Source organism: Mus caroli, unplaced genomic scaffold (assembly GCF_978045245.1).
Source record: "Mus caroli unplaced genomic scaffold, Mus_caroli_1 scaffold_3, whole genome shotgun sequence".
NCBI classification, from domain to species: domain Eukaryota; kingdom Metazoa; phylum Chordata; class Mammalia; order Rodentia; family Muridae; genus Mus; species Mus caroli.
In genome coordinates, this window is record NW_028227258.1 from 437,514 (window position 1) to 452,264 (window position 14,751).

Here is a 14,751-nt window from a genome sequence, read left to right on the forward strand (position 1 = left end):
GTTTCCCCTCTGCCAACCCCCTATCCCTTCCCCCTTTACCCCTGCTTCTATGAGGGTGTTCCCTCACCCACCCATCTACTCCTGCCTCACTGCTCTAGCATTGCCCAATGCTGGAGAACTGAGCCTTATTGGGACCAAGGGCCTAGCCTCCCACTGATATTAGATAAATAATTTAAATTTTAAAAATAAAAAAATCTATGTATCTTGAATAGAATTTTTATTTTTAAAGAGAGCATACCACTGTATTTGGGTAACATAACACTATCTTTAACTAAAGAGTGTATATATATATATATATATATATATATATATATATATATATATGCAAGATTTAATAGCAAAAGCACCAAAGAATAAGAAATTATATTTAGACCTTTGTCTTCTCCAAAGCCTTCCTGAAAATGTCATACTTCGGCCAGGATACTTACTACAAGAACCAATCTGAGGAAGAATTGGATGAAGAAAGTATGGTTTTAATGGTGCTCCCATTTACTGAGGAGCCAACCACAGAACAACATACAGAATCAAATGTTTCTTCAATCATAGACCACAAACCACCAGTCCCTCCCCTGCTGACTTCTTAGGAAATAAATCCCCTCAAAAGAACCATACCCAGCATCTCTTCACCAGACACCCTGCCACCTATTAATGATGTGTCCGGAAACACTCCTTGGGAGTGGTGTCATTATCATAATTTGAGTATTGATGGCAAGAAATTTGAGGTTTATTTGAGACCAGAAACATTCATACTCTAAACAAAAATGTTATATTCTCAACACATCTCATAATGTCAGAATGAAGACAGTTTTCAGAGGAATCGGACATCAAAGATGCTGCCAAAGTAGGAAGCAGGAGAGTGTACAGTGGAAATTTTAACTTCATCTCATGGGCTCAGAGGTCCACATTTGCAGCCTAAGAAGAATTGCTATGAGAGCTGCTTACCCAGTATCTGCGAATTGCTGTCCTCTTCCCTCTTCTGCAGAGACCTTTCTGCCACAAACCATTGAATTCAGATGGTGTATTGTCCATGGCAGGCAGTGCTCTGCAAATAGGAAGGGCTGGGTTCGCCTACAGTTTCATGATGGCCAGACCTGGGTTCTAGACACTCCCCACAAAAATGAATTTTCTTTTCCTGTAACCAGCCTGTGTTATCCCAGAACCAGGAGTGGAAGATAATATGCTATGGCCTGAATGTGTTCATAGCAACAAGAGATCATGAGAAACTTTAAAATTAGAAGTCAACTCCCAAATATGCCGCCTTAGACAAATATCAAGGTTTTATTCATATCTGAAGGGAATGGAAGAAGCAAAGACAAAAATTCTGTGTTCCTTATAATGGCTAAAAACAAAACAAAACAGAAAACAAACAAAAACAAACAAAACTGGACATCAGTCTTCAGAAGCCCCTCCTCCTATCTCTTCCAGCAGAGTGGAGAATCTGCAGACAAATAAGCATCCATCTTTCTAATAACACCCTGCCGAATCCTAACATTTTTAGCATCTCCTCATGGTCTTGTGCTGAATTTTCTAAATGCTAAGCTATCTGAGAAATAATATTGTTATAGTGGGTTTGTTTGGTTGTACTTTTTTCCCCTAGATTTTGGGGGAGGTAGGGAGCAGTTTCAAATTAGCAAAGCAGAAAGTAATATATATATATATATATATATATATATATATATATATATATATATACACACACACACACACACACACATACATGAGGGGGGAGGGGGAGGGGCAGAGGGAGAGGGAGAGAAAGGCTTTATCATGTAGTAACTCTAGCTGGCCTGGAATTTCTAAGCAGATCAGAAACTTGTGGTGGTCTTACTAAATGTTGAGATTCACATGCCTGTAACACACTGTCTAGCTAGTATAGATATATTATTGACTATAGTATAGAGTTCATTGCTTGTGCTAAACAATCTGTGGCTGTTGACAAGTGTCTAGAGTGCCATACATTTGAAATCATATAGCATGCTAACTTTCAGATTGGCTTTTACCTAGCAATATGCATGTGAGAATGTCCTTGATTGATTTTTCTTTTTAATGCTGAGATTCCATTGTCCAAGATGTGCCTTATGAATTGATGCTATACTGGTGAAAAAAAAAAAAGAAATTGTATTTTTTTTGTATGTTTGTGAATTCAATATCATTGAAAGTATAACTTTAAAAATTGCTTAAAATTTTCATTGTATGTGTTTAAGAGTTTTTCATTTAGAACAAATAAAATATGAAGAAATATACTGAAATGTTTAACTTTCCAGAGTAATTTTCTTCATTAAGTTTAATTAAAACTAAACGACCTGTACAGATATGCAGCCCTAAAAATGGAAATATGTAGTATATGTCTATAAAAAAATTGTATACTTTGCTTGGAAAAATCAGGGTTAATTTAAGTACAGTACCATGGTGGGGTGATGTTTTGATAAGAGCCCATGGGTGATGTGTGTAAAAGATTATGTAATCTTACTTTGAATTTGCTTTCTTTCTAGAGATAGATTTTTGTCTAATAGAAGTTTTTGTTTTCTCAACTCCATACTCTGGAGCTGGCTAATAAAGAGGATAACTGGTGTCTCCTGGGAGGTAAGTAGCCACACTGAACACTGGGTGATTAGTAAACTACTAGCAAATACCCTCATGACAGAGTATTATTTCAAGACCACAGCACTATGCTTGCAATTGAAGTGCTTCAATGTTAATTTCCTCCACTCTGAACTCATAACAGCCTCAGTTTGCTGCTTCTGCCAAGAATGGACATTTAGGATGCTCTCATGCAGATGGTGATCCCCATAAGCAACTCCTCCACTTTGTCTCTGATATTCTATTGTTGTAAATGTGAGTTGCTATTGTGAGACATTTTTGCTGTGTAATATGAAGTCATATCATTAGGGAAGTAAAAAAATCATATGAGACATATCTTTAGTTTAGTTTGTTTTGGTGTTAATGAGAAAGTAAAAATTCATTCAAGTAATTACCTTTTAGTCTTTTTCTAGTGCACTTCACTGGAGTTAAAATAATTACAATGTCAACTTATCATAGTGAGAGCATACAAGTGGCAAGAAATCTTTAAAAGAAGCTATAATGAAAAAATATTTCTTAGAGGTGAGCTAGTTTGCTTAGTTGAAGTGGCATATGCAGATAGAATACATGTAACACTTTGAATTGAACATTTCATTCTGCGTGGTCAAAGACTTCTAATGAAAATATCACTTCTGACAAGCAAAAACTCTTTAACATTTATGGTTTTAAGTTAAATAATAATAATAATAATAATAATAATAATAATAAATAAACCCTAGCCATTAAATATAACCTCTTTTCTTTGGTATATAACAAAATATTTTATTGTCTTCCAGGCTACTATGAGTGGGAATGTTTCCATGATTTCTTTCTCTGCTTGTTGGTATTATATTAAAAAAAAACTATTGGATTTTTGTAAGTTGATTTTGTATCCTGCCATGTTGGAATTCCTAATGATTTGTAGATTTTTTCTTCTGGCAGAATTTTTGGGATCTCTTATGTATAATATTATGTCGTCTGTAAATAGGTATAGTTTTCCTATACCTGTAAATAGGTATTGTTTTTCTATTTGTATACCTTTAATTTTTTCTCTTGCATCATAGCTTCAGTTAATACTTAGTGTACAATATTGAAAAGGAGTGGAGGTAATGGGCATTCCTGTCTCATTCCTAATTTCAATGGGATTGCTTCAAGAATTGCTCCATTTAGGATGATGTTGGCTGTGTGTTTCTCATATATATATATATATATATATATATATATTTTTTTTTTTTTTTTTTTTGTTATGTTTAGGTATTGTAGCAGGATTTTCCGTGTCCATTACATTAGGGCAGTGGGAGGCCTGTGATTGATCAGGGAAAGGGAGGCGGAGCTAATAGTTGCAGAGACAGGATGTGTCTCATAGTAGAGAGAGGAAGGAGAATGGAGGCCTACATAATCCAGTGTGGCTTTAATCAGCCAGAGTTATGAAAGCAAAGGGTTAGAGTATTGGGATAATTTGTGTAATCTAGGTAGGCAGCTTTTATCATTATCAGCTGGTTCTGAAATTATTGTGTTGACATTCTTGTGTATTGAGAATTTATTGACATATAAATCTGGTTAACTATAAGAATTGAGGTTATTGGAATGTGGGACAGAGCTGGCAGGACCCCTCTGGGACATAGTGTTGTGGCCCACTGGTACAGGTACCTGTGTGGGAATGTGCCGGTTCACTTTTTAGTATTTCCCATAACAAGGTATGATCTTTCTAGCCTTACTTGTTCTAAGATTTTAAACATGAAGGCATGTTGAGTTTTGTCAAAGGACTTTTTTGCATCGATTGAGATGGTTATGTGATTTTTGTTTTTAAGTTCATTTATGTGATTTATTATATTTATTGACTTGCATATGTTGAACCATCTCTGGATCTTTAGGAAAAAGTTAACTTGGTCATAGTGGATAAACTTATTGATGTATGTTTGTACTTATTTTGCCAGCATTTTACCTATGACTTTTGAATTTATATTCATCAAAGCTATTGAACTATAGTTTATTTTTTGTTGTGTCTTAATTTAGTTTTGATATTAGTGTGATACTGGATTTATATAAGACCTTTGGGAGTGTTCCTTCACACACACACACACACACACACACACACACACACACACATTTGAAGAGTTTAAGAAGGATCACTTGTCGATCTTTTAGAAAGTCTAGAAAATTCTGGAACCAATTCACTTGCTGTCTTAATTGGAAGGCTTTTAAATATCCTCATTTTATGAGGTCTGTTTAGGATGTTGGTCTCATTGTTTAATTTTGGTGTTTTGGCTGAATCTAAAAATTTGTCTTGTTTTCTTCTTTCCCCCTCCTCCTCTTCCTTCTTTTTTTAAAGTTTTATAACTTAGTGAAATACAGATTTTAAAAATATTTATTTTATGTATATGAGTTCACTGTTACTTCTTTATACACTCCAGAAGAGGCCTGGGATCCCATTACAGATGGTTGTGATTCACCATGTGGTTCCTGGGAATTGAACTCAGGACCTCTGAAAGAGCAACTAGTGCTCTTACCTCCTGAGCCATTTCTCCAACCCAGGAATGCAGTATTTTAAACCCTTATAATCTGAGTTTCTTTACTGTCTGTTATAATGTTTCCCTATTCGTTTCTACTTTTGTTAATTTGGATTTTCTTTGTTTCACTTTGATTGAGCCAAGGCTCTGTGGATTTGACCTGAAGCAGCTCTTAGATTCATTGATTCTTTGTATTGTTGTCTTTATTTCTATTTCATTAATTTTAGCTCTGATTTTTATTCCCCTCCATAGTGGATTTGGTTTGTTCTTGTTTTTGTTGTTCTTGTTTTCCAAGTTATTTCAGTTGCATCCATAAGTCAGCTTCTTTTTTAATTTTGTTACTGATTATATTACAAATAGTAGATTAGGAAAACAGAAAAAGTCTGAGGTTTTTTTTTTGTTGTTGTTGATAATTTTTTTTTTAGGTACTTTCTTCATACACATCTCCAGTGCTATCCCAAAAGTCCTCCACACCTGTCCCCCCACTCCCCTATCCCCCCCACTCCCACTTCCTGGCCCTGGCATTCCCCTGTACTGAGGCATATAAAGTCTCCATGACCAATGGGACTCTCTTTCCACTGATGGCCTACCAGGCCATCATCTGATACATATGCAGCTAGAGACACGAGCTCCGGGTGGCACTGGTTAGTTTATATTGTTGTTCCACCCATAGGGTTGCAGATCCCCTCAGCTCCTTGAGTATTTTCTCTAGCTCCTCCATTGGGGGCCCTGTGATCCATCCAATAGCTTACTGTGAGCATCGACTTCTGTGTTTGCTAGGCCCCAGCATAGTCTCACAAGAGACAGCTATATCAGGGTCCTTTCAGCAAAATCTGGCTAGTATATGCAAAGGTGTCAGCATTTGGAGGCTGATTATGGGATGGATCCCCGGTTATGGCAGTCTCTAGATGGTCCATCCTTTTGTATCAGCTCCAAACTTTGTTTCTCTAACATGTTCCATGGTGTTTTTTTCCCAATTCTAAGAAGGGGCAAAGTGTCCACACTTTGGTCTTCCTTCTTCTTGAGTTTCATGTGTTTTGCAAATTGTATCTTGTATCTTTGGGTATTCTAAGTTTGTGAGCTAATATCCACTTATCAGTGAGTACATATCATGTGAGTTCTTTTGTGATTGGGTTACCTCACTCAGGATGATGCCTTCCAGGTCCATCCATTTGCCTAGGAATTTCATAAATTCATTCTTTTTAATAGCTGAGTAGTACTCCATTGTGTAAATGTACGACATTTTCTGTATCCGTTGCTCTGTTGAGGGGCATCTAGGTTCTTTCCAGCTTCTGGCTATTATAAATAAGGCCGCTATTAACATAGTGGAGTATGTGTCCTTCTTACTGGTTGGAACATCTTCTGGATATATGCCCAGGAGAGGTATTGCTGGATCCTCCAGTAGTACTATGTCCAATTTTCTGAGGAACCACCAGACTGATTTCCAGAGTGGTTGTACAAGCTTGCAATCCCACCAACAATGTAGGAGTGTTCCTCTTTCTTCACATCCTTGCCAGCATCTGCTGTCACCTGTATTTTTGATCTTAGCCATTCTGACTTGTGTAAAGTGGACTCTCAGGGTTGTTTTTATTTGCATTTCCCTAATGATTAAGGATGCTGAGCATTTTTTCAGGTGCTTCTCAGTAATTCGTATTCCTCGGGTGAGAATTCTTTGTTTAGCTCTGAGTCCTATTTTTTAATGGGGTTATTTGATTTTCTGGAGTCCACCTTCTTGAGTTCTTTATATATATATTGGATATTAGTCCCCTATCTGATTTGGGATAGGTAAAGATCCTTTCACAATCTGTTGGTGGCTTTTTTATCTTATTGACAGTGTCTTTTGCCTTACAGAAACTTTGCAATTTTGTGAGGTCCCATTTGTTGATTCTCCATCTTACGGCACAAGCCATTGCTGTTCAATTCAGGAATTTTTCCCCTGTGCCCATATCTTCGAGGCTTTTCCCCACTTTCTCCTCTATAAGTTTCACTGTCTCTGGTTTTATGTGGAGTTCCTTGATCCACTGAGATTTGACCTTAGTACAAGGAGATAGGAATGGATGGATTCCCACTATTCTACAGGTTAACAGCCAGTTGTGCCAGCACCATTTGTTGAAAATGCTGTCTTTTTTCCACTGGATGGCTTTAGCTCCCTTGTCGAAGATCAAGTGACCATAGGTGTGTGTGTTCATTTCTGGGTCTTCAATTCTATTCCATTGATCTACTTGTCTGTTGCTATACCAGTACCATGCAGTTTTTATAACAATTGCTAGGTAGTACAGCTTTAGGTTGGGCAAGGTGATTCCCTCAGAGGTTCTTTTATCCTTGAGAAGAGTTTTTGCTATCCTAGGTATTCTGTTATTCCAGATGAATTTGCAGATTGCCCTTTCTAATTCGTTGAAGAATTGAGTTGGAATTTTGATGGAGATTGCATTGAATCTTTAGATTGCTTTTGGCAAGATAGCCAGTTTTACAATGTTGATACTGCCAATCCATGAGCATGGGAGATCTTTCCATCTTCTGAGATCTTTAATTTCTTCCTCAGAGACTTGAAGTTCTTATCATACAGATCTTTCACTTCCTTAATTAGAATCACGCCAAGGTATATTATATTATTTGTGACTATTGAGAAAGATGTTGTTTCCCTAATTTCTTTCTCAGCCTGTTTATCCTTTTTGTAGAGAAAGGCCATTGACTTGTTTGAGTTAATTTTATATCCATCTACTTCACTGAAGCTGTTTATCAGGTTTAGGAGTTCTCTGGTGGAATTTTTAGGGTCACTTATATATACTATCATATCATCTGCAAAAAGTGATATTTTGACTTCTTCCTTTCCAGTTTGTATCCCCTTGATCTCCTTTTGTTGTCGAATTGCTCTGGCTAGGACTTCAAGTACAATGTTGAATAGGTAGGTACAAAGTGGGCAGCCTTGTCTAGTCCCTCATTTTAGTGGGAATGCTTCCACTTTCTCACCATTTACTTTGATGTTGGCTACTGGTTCGCTGTAGATTGCTTTTATCAGGTTTAGGTATGGGCCTTGAATTCCTGATCTTTCCAAGACTTTTATCATGAATGGGTGTTGGATTTTGTCAAATGCTTTCTCTGCATCTAACAAGTTGATCATGTGGCTTTTGTCTTTGAGTTTGTTTATATAGCGGATTACGCTGATGGATTTCCATACATTAAACCATCCTTGCATCCCTAGAATGAAACCTACTTGGTCAGGATGGATGATTGTTTTGATGTGTTCTTGGATTCTGTTAGCGAGAATTTTATTGAGTATTTTTGCATCGATATTCATAAGGGAAATTGGTCTGAAGTTCTCTATCTTTGTTGGGTCTTTCTGTGTTTTAGGTATCAGAGTTATTGTGGCTTTATAGAATGAATTGGGTAGAGTACCTTCTGCTTCTATTTTGTGGGATAATTCTTTTAAAAGAATGAAATAATATTGGGAATCAAAACCAAGGAAACAGTTAAGCTCTTAATTGTAGCATAGTCATAAAATAAGGCCTGGTTATGACATTTCTGAAATATCATCTAAATGGTAGGAAAACATCAATGATAAGCTCAAGTTGAACAGATAAAGAACACTACATGAGTGATTTCCTTTGATGCATTTCATATTAACTGTTCAAATTTCTTTCAGTAGTGTCTGTGGATATGGCATATATATAATATGGCATATATACATATATATATATATACTTCTCTAAATGGTCTGGAAAGGCCCTTGACTCTAAGTGCTACTTCTGATCCTTTGCACCAATTTTTGTGATCAGGATTGCTGGAGAGGAGCTGAGTTATCAGGAACTAGCTCTAGAGATCAACCCCCTTCAAAATTAAAGAGTCAGTTTTGCCCATCACTAATTCTTACACATGAAGACTTTCACTCCATTAGCTATTGTTGATACAGTTAAAAGTACTATGTATGATAAGAAGATTACTGTCACATTCCATGCCTGATCAGTGTATAAGATTTTAAATGAGTTACTGAAGGTGGACTGGAGCTACCAATTCACTTTCCTCATCTCTGTGACATCCTTACTTATGATCTTTCACCTTGTCTTTCTCTACATATTTTAATTACTAGATAATGAGAGTCCAGCTTTATAAAAATCAATGTAAAGGAAATAATTTCATAATAAAGAAATAAAAAATAACATTACTGTGGGGGCAAAGGTTTTGTTATTATTGCTGGTGCTGTGTGTTTTTTGCAGTGATTTTGTTTAACCAAGTACAAACCTTCAGTGTTCTACCTTAGTACTGTTATGTAATATTTTGCTCATAATTCATTGTCTGTAAACAACCACATTTATTATCTAGCCATATTTTGGGTTGGAAACCTGGAGCTGGCTTATTTAAGCCATCTGAATCAGTGTTTTTGGAAGACTGTCATCAAACTGGAAGCTGTGATCATTAAAAGAGGATTTCTTGTTGTTGAACATCTGTCAGGAAACCTCAGTTGGTTGTTGGCAGCTTTTAGCTCCTTATTTCTTCAAAGCCTCAGTTCTCTACTGGAGTAGCCTGTGGCTGCTTTCAGTTTCTTACCAGAACATCTCTGTGGAATTACTTACAAAGTGGATGCTGGCTTCATCAGAGTGAACAAGGAAGAGAAGAATAATTGTCAGAATTAGTTAATGATTTCAGTCAATACTCAAGGGAAAGAAACTATCAAAATGTACAAATACTAGAAGGTAGTTGTGGGATCTTAATGGAGCTGTTATAGAAGCTACCTACAATTGTGTGAACTTCACCTGGGGAAGTGTGAACAGACATCTACTCACCTAAGATAAGAGAACAAAAACAGACCAATGAAATTATTCTACCCATATCTAACTTGGTTAACCAATCAGTGTAATTAGGGTTGTTTATAAGAACATAGGTAAGCACTTACTTACAGGTACATGGGAAACACCACTAAATAAAAAAATCCCCACCAGGAATTGTTAATAATTTATATATTCTCAAAAAGGAGCAGGGTCTTATTAAGCCCCTCCTGGATGAGTATGGTTGTATCCTGGGCTTCCTGGTAAACCGCATGTGTAAGTTACAACTCTACCTCACATCCATGAAACAATGTTAATGGGTTAAATTTTCCGAAGGTTTCATGTAAGAAATGGCAGCTATGTGATTTCAATATGATAATTCTGATTTTCAACATGCTAGTGGCTAGAATAAAATATCTTTCAAAATAAAAGTAACTTCTCTTCAGAAGGAGATGAGGTATGTCCTTCAGGCCAGAAAGTGTATTAGAATCAATTACTGAATTGATAAGCTATATATTAGATTGGATATGGAAAAGAACAAATAGAAATCAAAGCATGTAGAGATGATTACCTCTCATTGCTTATGAAAAGTCTTTGTGATATCTGGGTATATCTCATGTACTTGTCTTATGTAAGGCTCTGAGCTTGACTGCAAGAGCAGGGCAGGAAAAAGTGCCCCATGGTAAGCAAGTCTCAGTATAAAAAGATATATTTCAAAGATCTGAGTGGTGACAAACCAGGGTACTCCAGTACTCTAGCTCCATTATTACAAACGAAGCACTTCTCAATTTTATTATTAAAACAAGCAAAACATTAGGTGGCATTTACACTTAGCTTAAGCAAATATAAGTGCAGCAAGAGAATTCGCCTGATGTTATATCTTATCACATCTAGTCATGTGAAAAGAGCCAAAAGAAATTATTCCAGGCCTTTGACCTTCCCACAGAAATAATGTGGTTATGGCAGGACATATGCTTCAAGTCCCTGAATTCAAGTGCATTTGCTTATTATAGTTTTTGCAATTTTTAGAAGACCTTATAGTGTGCTGTTCAAATCCAACAGACAGGCTCTAAGGACACACACACAGCTCTACCTGCCTCCCAAAAGGCCACTCATACAAACCAACACCAGAGACAACTTACCAGGAAGGGCCAGCTCTGGCACTTCTTTGTTCTTCTGGTTCTCTCTTGAGGTAAGCCGAGGAGGGAAGAGCATTGGTGGGGGAAAAGACTTAGTCTTATGAGATATTTTGGGTTGCTGCTCCATAATAAAATTTTTACCTCTCTTAAGTCTAAGTCACTTTGTTGCATGGCTGACCTGCCTGTCTGAGTTCCTCTGACGCCAGAAACTGAATGAAGTTTCTGGTATTTAGCACCTTATCCTAAAACAGCAGGGAGTTAAGTAAAGAATTAATTGCTAGGTCCTAGGGAAAGTTTGGAGCAATAAACTTCTATTGAAATAGGAGAGTCATACACACAGAAGGAAAACTTTTACACAAGCAAATATGGATAAACTCACATAAATGTATATTAGAATTCATGCTTAAACATTCATACATCTCTATTCAATCCAATTGGGCTCAGCTGCATACACACCTCATAATTACATACTTACATATACACCTCCATATTTACATATGTAATGGAACAAAAGACCAGTGCAAAAAGAACTCACTCATTCTACATGAAAAATGAGCTCCAATCTTTATTGTGTAGATAAAGGAAATGCTTCTATCCCTTTATTGCTAAATGAGTTAAACTCAAGTCTATAAGAAGAAACTTTGACTTCTTTAGCAAGAATAAGCCTGCCTTGCAATTATAAAAAATCCTGTTCTGTCCCATGATAAGGAGAAGCCTGTCTGCTCCTTCTCTCTCTGCAGCTTCTTCTTTTCCCCCTTTTCCATCTGCATTCTGCATATTGCTCTCTTAACTTTTAAGTTGCCTTATAATTTCTAATTTATTCTATTCTGTATTCTTCTTCTAAACTTTCTTTCCCCTCTTGCTCTGATGTGACAATGTCCTTGCTTCCAATGCCTTTACTCCCAATTCCATGCAATGTAATTTTTCCTAGTCTTTTGTACTTTTAAAAGGAGAATAGATCACATGATTTTTCTAAGCATCCTTTTTTATATATAAAAGTTCACTAAAGATTCAAACATAAATTCAAATCATAAATTTCACAACAGAAAAGAAGTTCACAACAGAAAAGGTTTACATGCATATCCACTAAGAGTAATTATCTGGCTAACCATTTGTTATCTGTCATTAGCTCTTCAGGTTCATGGAGAGTTAAAGACCATAACTAAGTTGTCATTGAAGTTTTGTACAGATAAACCCAGTCAATATTTTATCTTCTGCTCTTGCACCTGTAATAAATGGTTAGTTCACTTTTTATGGCCTTTGGTTAATTGTTTTACAACCTATTGGAATATGCTCTGCCGCAGACCCTCTGGGTCCCTGTGTCTGCGTGGAATGGGGTCTCTCGTCGCGGGTGGGCAAAGTGTGGATGAGCGAGTGACAAACAGACACACACAGGAGAGTTCGTGTGTAGAATCTGAATGTAATTTTACAATTCGAGCTTCAGACTTTTTATACAGAAGACAATAAAGAAGTTGGGTGACATACCCGCAAGGTACAAATGAGGTAACCGGATGCTTAATGATTCTTACACAGAACAGAGGAATGAAAACACAAAGATTGGAAGGAACTGGGCAGTAAAATAACTGAGACAAAGTCAGCTCTATCTAAGGTCAGCTATAGTCATAGAAGCCAGGTGTGAGAACTTTTCACTCCTAGGGCAAGGGCTTTCACACCCAAGTCATGGTTCTAACTAGGGAGTTCCGTTCTAGCTAACCATCTCATGAATAATGCAATACTCTAAAACCACAGCCTGATCTGTTTCCTAAACCATAGTAAATTCCTGTAATAGGTGTAACTCAGCTATAATACTAAGCATCTATTCTGGTTTCCCCTACGGTCAGAAACTTCTTTCTTCCTAGGTGATGGTAGATTCCTGTGAAGGGCAGTGACCTAACTTTTAGTGTAATACCAGGGGCAGTACTGAAATCCAAGCCCAAGGTCTTGCTAAGGACGAACTAGGACTGTTGGAACACTGGTTTAGCTATGTCGGAATTCAATCTTAAAAGGCACTTAGGAAAATATTGAAAGAGAGCACGTGGATCCATACACTAGACTAACTCGGGAATGGAACTCGGGAATGAAAAATTACTGTATGGTTAGGGAACGCTAGACTCCAGGAGGAGAGCTTCTTTGAAACTCTTTGCCTCATGAGTGACTTTTAAGCCTCTCGGCTTGTCCAGTTGACTCGACCGGGGCGTAGCAATGCTCTAAGTTGTAAATGCCTGCATGCTATCTCAGAAACAATTAACTAGTGACACTTGAAGACTAACAGAGTTGTCATTACAGTTTTGACATCAGAAAGGACTTAATAGCAATCCTATTATAAAATATCTTAATAATTACTAATATAATATGGGACAAAATAAAAGCAGTGCTAAATGAAGGGCTCAGCTTAACATTACAAACTCCATTTTGCTTTCAGACTCCATTTTATGATTAACTTGCTCTCTGAATGAACTCAACTACTGGAAAAACCCTGACTGTTCCAGGAGCGATGTCACCTGGTAACAAAACAATTTCCCTGGGCAAATAGCCACTTGACTCCCAGCAACAATCAGTAAGTTCTTAAGGATAATGCCTAATGTCTAAAGTAGATTGATTAAGCTAGCAACCATTTTTCATACCAAGCTGAAATCATTACTAGCCAATAGAAATTAGCCAAGCGAATGTCAACCAATCATGTAACTGCCAAGTTGGAAAGTCCCTCACCCTGCTACCATAATAAAAGGCAAAGCTATTGTCATCTCAGGACCTCCCACACCATCCTCTGTGCAGGAGAGGTTGGAGATCCAAACTTGAACTTGAATAAAAACTCTTTGCTTTTGCATATGAGTTGGACTCCTGGTGGTGTTTGGTGGTCTGTGGAAACCTTGTCATCTGGGCATAACACAAAAAGGAAAATTCATAGCATTAAGTGTCTTCATAAAGAAATTGGAGAGATCTCATATTAACAACTTAACAGCACAAAAAGAAGCAAACACACCCAGGAGGAGTAGATAGCAGGAAATTGTCAAACTCAGGAATGAACTCAACTAAATAGAAACAAAGAGAACAATATAAAGAATCAACAAAACCAAAAGCTGGTTCTTTGAGAACATCAACAGATTAAACAAATCCTTAGCTAAGCTAATTAAAATGCACAGAGACAGTATCCAAATTAATAAAAAAGGGAGATATAACAATAGACACTGAGGAAATCCAAAAAATCATTAGGTCTTATGTTAATAGCCTAACCAATGTTATCATGAGCTGGTAAAATATCTAAACAATCCCATAAACCCTAAGGAAATAGGAGTAGTCATTAAAAGTTTCCCAAAAAAAAAAAAAAAAAAATTCAGGGCCTGTTTTAGTGCAGAATTCTACCAGACACTTAAAGAAGAACTAATCCCAATACTCCCCAAACTATTCGACAACATAGAAACAGAAGGAACACTACCTAATTCATTCTATGAGACCACAGTTAACTGGATACCTAAATTACACAAAGACTCAACATAGAAAGAGATCTTCAGACCAATTTCACTTATAAGCATTGATACAAAATCAATAAAATTTTTGCAAATTGAATCTAAGAACATATAAAAAACATTAGGGTATTGGTACAGAAACAGACATATTGATCAATTAAATAGAGCTGAATACCCAGAAATAAACCCATACACCTATAGACACTTGACTTTTGACAAATAAGCCAAAGATATGCAATGGAAAAAAGAAAACATTTTCAACAAATGGTGCTGATTTAACTGGATGTTTGCATGTAGAAGAATACAAATAGAT

The 14,751-nt window shown here is 36.7% G+C and overlaps 1 pseudogene; it reads left to right on the top strand.

Annotated features, from left to right (window-relative positions):
- Nucleotides 1–401: 401 nt before the first annotated feature.
- Nucleotides 402–1,263, top strand: LOC110291954 (developmental pluripotency-associated protein 2 pseudogene; annotated as a pseudogene).
- Nucleotides 1,264–14,751: the final 13,488 nt, after the last annotated feature.